Source organism: Pyrus communis, chromosome 5, assembly GCF_041283825.1.
Source record: "Pyrus communis isolate YQ-2024b chromosome 5, ASM4128382v1, whole genome shotgun sequence".
NCBI classification, from domain to species: domain Eukaryota; kingdom Viridiplantae; phylum Streptophyta; class Magnoliopsida; order Rosales; family Rosaceae; genus Pyrus; species Pyrus communis.
This window is the reverse complement of record NC_142569.1, coordinates 10,378,198-10,389,269: the sequence shown is the minus strand read 5'-3', so window position 1 is coordinate 10,389,269 and position 11,072 is coordinate 10,378,198.

The following is an 11,072-nucleotide window of genomic DNA, read 5'->3' as shown; positions in this document are numbered from 1 at the left end:
TTTTAGAAACTTCATTTTGTTGGGCAAACAAAGACTATTTTGCATCTGCGGAAGAAGGAATGAATGAATGAAGATAAAGCTAAAGGTTTTGTTGCGAAAGCAAAGAAGGAATGAATGAATTAAGGAATGAATGAATAGATGGGGAATATGGGGCTTTTTATATGCATCAATTAAGACCAACTTTCATATGACTTTGATTTTTCAATATAAATCTATTTGTTTCGTTGTTTTGACTATTAACTGATTATTATATGCTAAAGACTTAGAATTGAATAGGTCGTCGTATCCGCAAGGGTTTTGGTTTTAGGGTTTCACTATATTGTGGACCTGTAATAAATCAAAGCTAATAAATTATATAATAACACAATCCTTTCTTGATGCCCAAAAATAGCACCTTTATTTTACTCTTAAGCTCCTGCAAGAAACATTTTACTCATAATTTAAGTTGAGCTGCTACTCAGTACTACGGTCTGGCCGTATTCAGTATTCCTCTTCATTTGGAAGTGAGAGGTCTTACGTTTGAATCTCATGGATGGTGAATTCGATACCAAATTTGGTTGCCCTGTGTGGCTTACCAGAACTCCCCATCCCCTTAGTATAAAAATATCGATGTACTAAAAATAACAAAGTTGACCCATATAGCTTTTTTACTTAATTATTTTAGTACAGTAAAACCTCTATATAGTTATGATATTGAAACCAAATCAAATTTATAACTTTAAGCCAAGGCCAGCCCAGGCCCAGTGCGGGCTGGGCTACCGTCTGGGGCACCAAATTATTAAAGTGTTATAAAAGTATAAATGATTTTAATTTGGTTAATTGACAAAGAAATTTAACTATAATTGGTGGTTTTTTAATGAGGAAATATCGGGTTCAAAACACCGTGTGTGTTTATTTACTTTTCAATTTTTACAAATTTCTTTTCATATGAGTATAAATTTATAAAATTTGGTAAGTAGTGGTTTATATTATTTAAAATAAACAAGGAGGTCCCAGGTTCAAAACAATATATGTCTCTTTCACTTTTCAACTTTTACGAATTTCTTTTCATGGGTTTAAATTTATGAAGATGGGCTAAATGATCTCGAGGTTTAATTAGAAGTAATAGTTTTTGTTGCTAAAATTAACGAGAGATCTTGAGTTCAAAATGCTATTTGCATATTTATTCTTTTCAATTTTTACGAGTTTCTGTTTGGTTGTTAATTTCCTTTTAATTATTAGCTAGTAGCTATGTGGGTTGCAATTTTCAAACATGTGTTCCAATTCAAGTCTGAATTTTAACAAAATGTAATGCATAGACCAATTTTGCAAATCATATGATGTGTCACTAGGAGGTTTAATTTAGTACTCATTTATTGCTTATACGTATCAATTAAAGACTCGAAAGCTTCATTATTTTTATAGACCCATATTTGACACACCCCGACCCAGAAACTCCACTTGGACCCTGAATCGAGCTGTGCTGGCCGACACCTGGAAGGTGACGAAGCCATAAAATGTGATAGTGTATAAAAAGTGAATAAATTTGAATCTAAAAGTGTCTAAGTACCAGAGTGCGCTATGAGTGGGAGCGAACCCATTTCACACGCGATGTCAGAGCATAAGTAAGGTACAATAGTGTGGGTAAGAATCATACCCTCAGAAATATCCATTAATACTAAGATTCACCACAGATTCTTGTCGATACAAACTCAGCAGCTAAAACCTGGAGGGCACCAAACAAAAGGTGTGAGTAAGCAATAAAACCAAGCTTCCCAAAGTTATTACCTCTCTAAAAGTAATGCCCTAAATGTAAAACCCATATCGTTTTCCATAAGACAGTACAACATATATACATATATCCAAACCATACTCAGAAATGACCAAACCCACGGTTTGCCATCAAATCCACCATACATTAATAAGTAGGCCAAATGAACTAAATCAATACAAAGTAATATATATCAGTCAGAGTCATCTAAAATGACATGTACAACTTATCCGTATCTCATCAATCATGGCTAGCATATAAGTCGGAGTCACCTATAGTGACCTGTACGACTTATCCATATCTCATCAATCCTGGCTAGCATATAAGTCGGAGTCACCTCTAGTGACTTGTACGACTTATCCATATCTCATCAATCCTGGCTAGCATATAAGTCGGAGTCACCTATAGTGACCTGTACGACTTATCCATATCTCATCAATCCTGGCTAGCATATAAGTCGGAGTCACCTCTAGTGACTTGTACGACTTATCCATATCTCATCAATCCTGGCTAGCATATAAGTCGGAGTCACTTATAGTGACCTGTACGACTTATCCATATCTCATCAATCCTGGCTAGCATATAAGTCGGAGTCACCTATAGTAACCTGTACGACTTATCTATATCTCATCAATCCTGGCTAGCATATAAGTCGGAGTCACCTCTAGTGACCTGTACGACTTATCCATATCTCATCAATCCTGGCTAGCATATAAGTCGGAGTCACCTATAGTGACCTGTACGACTTATCCATATCTCATCAATCCTGGCTAGCATATAAGTCGGAGTCACCTATAGTGACCTGTACGACTTATCTATATCTCATCAATCCTGGCTAGCATATAAGTCGGAGTCACCTCTAGTGACCTGTACGACTTATCCATATCTCATCAATCCTGGCTAGCATATAAGTCGGAGTCACCTATAGTGACCTGTACGACTTATCCATATCTCATCAATCCTGGCTAGCATATAGCTCAATAAGTATACCTGCACACGAGTCGGAACCACCTAAAGTGGTCTGTACGACAGGACTGGGTGTAAATAAATAAGCTCAAGTGCTACGATCACGTGAAGACTGGGCGAATAATCGCGGGTCACCTACGAGTCGGAACCACCTAAAGTGGTCTGTACGACAGGACTGTGCACCTACCTTGAATCCAAGGTGAGCATAAGGTGCGGGATGTGAACATCACGTGAAGGACTGTGCCCTGGCCACGGGCGGGAGCACTAACACCGGGGTGCAGGTTTATGAGCTCTCAATGCATCTCAATATAACATGTGCAACTCATGGCAACCAGTACGACAGTATCGAAGTTGCCTAACACATAACTGTAGTCATGCTATAACGCAATCGATTCAACTAGTACCATAAACTCACCTGAACTTACCTGGGTGTCCTGAGTTCACCTTTGCACTTGAAAGCATTCCCAATAATTATATGCAAATAATATACATATTGATATACTATGATGCAATCTAATACTCAACCATGTCGTAGCATTTTCAATTATAAACAATATGGTGTGAAGTGTACAATCAGTAACGCCCTACTCCCAAACTACTTATTTTCAGGGATAATTATCCATGACAACCCAATTAACTCTAATTTAACTAACTAATTCACAAAACTAAAACTTGTCTTTACCAATTTCCTTCGCATTACTCAATTTCCTAAGCAAGGCTTTTGTCTCAAATATTGTATGGCTGCATCTAACGTCTCGTTAGACTGCCTATGTACCCTAAATAGGGATCAAGCCATTCGTAGTTCATATAGGCACTTCAAGCATTCACAATAATTATATGAAGGTAATATACCTAATCAATTTAAAAGTATCGATAGAACTCTCAATAATATGCACAATAAAAAGGAAAAGATCCACTCACCTGGAGTCCACGCTATACTTCTCTAGCACTCGCATCGAGGCGTCCTGAATGATCGGTCCCTGTGGCCAATTATCAAATCACATCTTAGAACTCTTATCCGTAGAATACGAAATTCACATAAAACACAACCTCAACGACATTCTGAAATAGTTTGATACCCATTGACTACAAGTCAACCGCCGATCAAAGATCGACGGTAGGGTTTACAACCCTGTATAACTTGACCCGGAAGAGCCGCATATCAGATTTTCAATCCACAACTCCCAACGATCCACAATATGTTTCTAGAATAACATATTAAAATTTCATTACTATCCAACGGTCAGATCTCCGCCAATTGCCTAAAACAAGTGGCCGTGAACATTTATTTTACTAACTTACAAATCCAATTCAGGAAGATCCGTAAGTCGGATTCCCGATCCGTAAATTCCTATGATCTTTAAATATTACGTATTATAATATATCCCATTTTGGTGACGATCCAACGGTCGGATCATCGATTCACATTTTTATCAAGTAACGTATCGTAACGAATTTAGGTTCTAACTATCAACCTACGTCATTCAAATGACAAAACTGAATTCAAGACATTTGACATAGCCTAAAAATAGCATTGGCGGCCCACTGGCCACGCGCCGCCGCACGCGCCGCCGCGGGTGGCGGTCGGCCGCCCCGACTCGCCGGAAAATCCAATTATTTCAAAAAAATTTCAAACTTCACAGAAATGAAGATCTCAGTGAGTGGAGAAACTTTCATACCTGCCACGAAGTCCAAAAGTGGACGGAAGATGGTCAATTTTGCCCACGAAGCCGGCGGATGCCTAAAACTTCCCGACGTCGATTCGTCGTCTACGGTGGTCCAACGGGGTCAAGGTTGGTTGGGTTTTGCTCCTGGGATGATGGGCTACAAAGCCCAAGTGGTGGAATCGGCCATTGCTTTGCCGATTTGCCGGAAAATCGAAAAGGGTGGCCGGAGCACCATTGATTTTCGTCAACTTTCGTGGCCTCAAACCGCCTCATACCATGGTCAATCAAGGTAGTTCTTGGGTGGGTTTTGTAGAGGGGAATGAGAGCTTCAAGATGGTGGTGGTGGCATCGAAAAACTCTACCGGAGTTGGCCGGAATCGGCCTTGGAAAATGGGCACCCGCGGTGGGTGCGGGTGGACGAAAACCCATTTCCCTTTTTTTTTTTTTTTTTTTTTTTTTCTTTTCTCCCTCCATTTCTGATTGGGCTTCCCCCACAAAGTGGGGATTTAATTTAAATAAACACTAACCTTGAATAACCAATTTCGAACGTCCGTAACTATACCGTTATAATCCGGACTCGCAAACGGTTTTCGCCTATAAGTTCGTACCAATGAGTACTACGAGGATATGCTAAAAGAATAAGTCCCACATCTTTCAAGTCGATGGTCAACGGAAGTCAAAGTCCTTGCCTCTAGGGCAATTTCGTAAATTCACGTTTTTAAAATAAAATAAAAACGTAAAATTTGGAACGGGTTGTCACAATATTGACAAGGTTAGTAAATAGGAAAAAACACATCACAATTTATATAAAAACACTTTAAAAGTTCATGTAGAAAAACAAAACTCATCATTTATCTACTTGTAAGCCCGAGGTTTATTGGTTCCTATACAAAAGAAATTAGTTTTTCCATATTTCTAAATTATGGAGCTTGAAGTGTTTTTGTAAGTAATAACTTTATCAAGATTGGCACTACTTTAAGCAAGTTATTACTTAATAGAGGTGCAGCTAAAAAATATTATTATTTTTTACTTAGTTATCCTCAATAAAAATTGTATAGATACAAAGAACTATTGACAAAAAAAAAAAAATTCAAAGGCGTGTTATCAATTCTAAAAAATAAAATATTGTCTCCAATAATTATAGAATATTTTAGTTCATCTTAAACGTTTATTTGCGACATTGCATATTTTTGTACTTATGGACGATTATTATTATTTTTACGAGTTTCCTTAATACGGGACATATAAAAATTATAACTTATTACAATGTAGAGTTTATTCATATACATAATTAGCTCCAAGTTTGGACCATAAATTTTTATGACTATAAAGAAGTTTATTCTTAAATGGAGCATTATTATAAAGATGTTTTACTATATATTTTTTAGGCCTTTTTTTTTTTTATTAAGTTGTCCTGATTCAATTATTTTTTTTCTTTTAGTTTTATTAACAATTACTAATACTATAGAGGTATTTTGACCAACTCTTGTAGAGTTTTTGTTACTATTTTCTTGCATCGCAATTTTGAACTGAGATTGGAGTTTGGCTTGCAAGTAAAAGCGTGTATAAGGCCTTTGAAGTTTGAACGTTGACTATTTTAATTGAAGTTTTAGTACGCTGAGGTATAGTATCGGGTGTGTGCAAACCTTTTACACGACATGAATACTTTAACACACAAAAATTGAATCATATTGTGACGACTCAAGTCTTATTTGATTTGAAATGTGTCCAAGCGTGTTTATTTAATTAAGACAACTCAAAACTAATTAAGACCTCTCTAATCTACTAGCCAGACCTTAGTATTGTTTTTTCTTAGTTTTATAGGATAAATTGAATAAGAATAAGTCATGATGTCTAGAAAGGTTGTCTAAAATGATTCCCTCTGAAATTTGAACTTATAATCTTCTTCGGAAAAATGAAAATCAGGTGCCGCTAATCCAAAACGATAATAAGCGAACAAAGTGTATTAAAATATTATTGGAGGAAAATGAGGGGAAGGTGTTGTACTTAATTAAACGTGCAAGAAAATTTTGGTAGAAATTAGTTAATTTGACCTCAAAAGAAACGTTGAAAGACGAATTGAGGAATAGTTTGGATCAAATGATATCACTGCTGACAACTTTTTATCATGCATTAGTTTCAAAATCTTCAATAGTTTGAATTACCGTCAGGACCTTTTCTGGTAAGACTAGAATTTTCTTCCCTTTTCTTTCTATTCCCTTCCCTCCTTTCCTTTCACATTCTTTATTTTGTCTTTCTCTTTCTATATAAAATCAATCTAATATGTTGACGTGGTTTAACCATGACAGTTCAAATATGAGGGAAGGGAAGGGAAGAGAAAAAAAGAGGGGAGATACACACACACACACACACAAACACACTTAAATTTAACCCTTAAGCTCACAAGACATACGCTCAAATTGTCATTCAAAGTGTGGGGTTAAAGTGTATACGCTCAAAAGATCATTACATAAATGCTCTACCATAGGCTTGCAGATTGATCTCATCTCCACACATAAAAAATTACCTTTTTTGGATCAAGTAGGTCTTTGTGAAGGGTTGTAAAGGGGTTTCGATGACTTGGTTAATCAAATGAAGGATATGGGAAACACAAAGTCTAAGAAACTAATAGAGTAGTTGGAAATGAAACTGAGAGAAACATGCGACAATTAACCAAGGCAATAAATTGAGCGGTTTGATGAACGACATATAACTGCACAATGAATATCTGATGATTCTTGTCTTCATTTACAACAACACACTTGATTTCTTATGATGCTGGCAACTCACTTGTGACTCATAATGATTTATTTTCCTCTTTTCTTCTTTTGTTCTTCATTAGTAGTTGGGCTTTCTACACAAAATTTTCATCTTCAACTTTTAATAACCTTGAACTCTTACCTTTTTAAAAACGTACTCTACTAGCTTCTTAGTAGGGTAGGGATTTTTTAATATAAGAGGCTAGGTAAGAAAAATGTAGGTTTAAGAACAAAAGGCTTACATATAGGCTCAAAAGAGCTAACTAGGGGAAAAACATATATAAGGCCCTGGCATATATGGTAATGGTGGTAATATATGATACAAAGTTTTGAGAGATCTCAAGGCAAGTTCTAGAGATGCAAAACACATAAGATCGCACACATGAATTAAAAAGAGTGTATGAAACATGCATACACCATATTTAGGCACAAAAGCTCACATGGGTGTGGGTTTTGCTCAAGCTAAACATGTTCAACTCATTAACATTCATATATTATCAACAAGAGGCTATTGTCCACAACAGGTCAAGCATATCATGCTAGGGTCATGCTATCCAGTGAACAAAGCTAGAACTCATATGAAATCATACTTTTCCATTTTACCTCATACATTTTTTTTTTTAACAAGAAGACATAAAAAAAATGCAATATCAATGCTATATGAACATGCAAGCATACATAAATGAAAGCATTTGCAAAGAGAGAGCTCAGTCAATATAAACAACTTGAACGTGGAGAGGAATTGACAAATACACCACTTTGATTCTCTTTTATTCTCCAAACTTGTTGCACTTTTGGAACAACCGTACTCGGAACATATATAATTCTTGCAATCCGATTAATCTCTTTCAAATAAGTCACAAATTGTTCCTTAAGATTTGCTTTCTTAGAGTTCATTGAAACTTTTTTTTGAGAAGAATTTTTCTTCCTAAGCTTATTGCACTTAGGCCGGATGTGACCAGGAATCCCACAAAAACGACATATAGGAATGAACTTCCTAGATTGTTTGGGATTGTTAGGATTAACTGAAGTCCTGGCAGGATTTGACACATTTGCAAAGATTGTAGATGTTTCAGAAGTAAGACCTAAACCTTGATTGACACCTACTTTTGAGCTAGGAATATCAGACGCTTTGATAAATCTTGTGATGGAAGAAGAACTAATTGTCTTTTCAAACTCAAATCCTAGACCTCTTTTATCTCCAAAATTCTTTCCATAGCTAAGCATCTTGTCAATTTTTCCCGAACCTATGCTTAATTCCTAAACTTTGTTTGTTTTTTTTTTTTTTTTTTTATCTCAACTAATTCATCCTCAAGAGCTTTCTTATCAAACGTGAGAGTGCTTTTTGTGGTTTGAAGAATATGTATCTCCTCTAACAATGACTCTCACAATTTTTCTCCATTGTCTAACTGAGATTGATGCTCAAGTTTAGCTTCATTCTTTTCACTTTCAACTAATGCAAGTTTCTTTTTCAAGATAGAGTTATCCTTCTTTACTTGCACACTAATGTCATAAAGATCAAAATATTTTCTCAAGACTTCTTCCAAGTCAGGTTCTTCAACAAATGAACCTTCTGTGTCATATCCATCAATAATTCCTGTAAGGGTAGTTGTATCCTTCTCATTTTCGAAGGCAGATGCATCTCCCAAATCATTATAGCTCCAAGTAACATTCATTGCCTTATTCTTCTTCTCCTTCTTCTTGATAGTATTTGCACACTCATAAGCAATATGTCCATACCCTTGGCATTCATGACATTGCACTCTATTGTTAGAACTCTTACACTCACTAGTTCTAGAGGATTTAGATGCTTTGTCATGTGAGACATCTAGAGAACGAAAGTTTCTAGAGTTTGAACCTGAGTTGGTTCGTTGCTCACGACCTTTGGAATTCTGAGAGTTGAGAAATCTTCTAATTTGCATGGTTAATTCAACCAATTCATCTTCGGACAAGTCATCAATTAAGCCATCGCTTTCCTCTTCTTTGATAGCTTTGAGAGCAATGTTTTTCACCTTATTGGAATCAGGAAGCTCTAACTCATATATTTGCAGATAGCAAATCATTTGCTAGAGCTTGTAAGTGTTTAGATCTTTCGATTCCTCAATTGCAGTCCTCTTAGTATGAAACCTCATAGGAAGTGATCTTAAGATCTTTTTCACAATTCTATATTTTGAAATACTGTCACCAAGATTGTGGCAACCATTGACAATTACGCTAAGCCTAGCATAAAAGTCAGAGAAACTCTCATCATCAGACATTGTGATATTTTGTGAATTTTTGTGATGAGATGTTGAAGCTTGGATTCTTTAACAATTGAGTTACCCTCATGAGTAACTTCAAGAATGTCCCAAGCTTCTTTCGCCGTTGTGCACTTGCTTATGTAATTGAATTGTTCAGGCAAAACAGCTGTGAATAAAGTATTCAAAGCCTTTTGGTTAAAAGTACTAGAGCTACGCTCATCATTGCTCCATTCTTTCCTAGGCTTGAGCTTAGATACAGTTGCAGAGGACTTTCCTTCACCTTTTGTTTCTTTGATCGTCGGAGGTTCCCAACCTTCTTCAACAGCAAGCCAAACCTTGTCATCTTGCACCCACAGAAACGATTTCATTTTTGCCTTCCACGCAGCATAGTTGTCACCATCAACGTGTGGTGGATGAGAAATTGAACCCATAGCATGATTCATCCTAGACTACCCATGAATCTCACTAAGTATTTTTAGTGACCTACTCTGGTGCCAAATGAAAGTTCTAGGATGGTACTAGTTTAACCGAGAGTGGGGTGAATAGGTTCCAATTTAAAAAATCCAATCGAATTTTCAATTTAATTTTCAGTTTTCAAATTAATTCCACATTCACATCATATAAATTATCCTACACATATGCAATTATGAAGATAAATAAAATGTGCACACATGATGTAGGATTTAACGAGGCAAAACCCACCACTGGGAAAATCCCCAGGCTCCCAAGCCAGGACAAACACTAAGAGAAATGAGTACAAAAAGACTTACAAAACTCATCAAATAGACACACATACTAGTAGGCGGTATTGTCTCCACACTTCGCTACCTGATCTCTCTTCAGCCTTCTAGTGGAAGTGGCACGATACTAATGCAGTCACCAGTTACCTTCTCCTCGAACTTTGCAGGATACTAACGTGATCATGCAGAATGAATGTATGATGAAATGATTTTGAAAAACAATCAATTATGAAAATCACAAGATACATTTTCATAATCAATCTCAGTTTAAAGCACAATGAAAAACCAGTGATTAAAAACTAAATAAACTTTCTCCTTAAAAACACTCGGCAATAAAACTACTGATTTTTCTGGGCTGCTAACATACTTTTGATCTCCAATGATTTTTCATGCAGCGATACAGAGTATAATACAAATATCAATGCTTACGGCGGCAAAAACCAAAACCCAAAAGCATGTTCTAATACACGCAGCAACAAAAATTATGATATGATGATGACTTGTAAAAAACCTAACGCATGCAGCAATACTCTAAAAAATCAAGGAAAAAAATATGATTTTCTTTTCTTCCTAATGCATGGCTGCCGACTAACATAAAAAGGATGCTGCAAAAATCTCTTTTACCAGTGCATGTATATGACCGCAATTGAAAAGCAGAATCTGTATATTAAACGCATGCGGCAGCAGCAGCCAAAGCCCTAATCTAATGCAACATGACTTAAAACTCTACGAGATTAAGATGAAAAAGGAAGAAATATGACTAGCAAACTAATTCCAGATTGTCACCACTTTTCTCTCAGCATGTGATAAGACATCAAATAAGCTCCAAGTTTTAATCAGATAAAACTCATTCATCATGGGCGCGTGAGGCTCTTAGCCTTGAACTAAGATGTTAATTGTTTTGTAGGTGCATTTTCGTCCAAGAAGAAGAAGGCGGAAATTTGCATCCA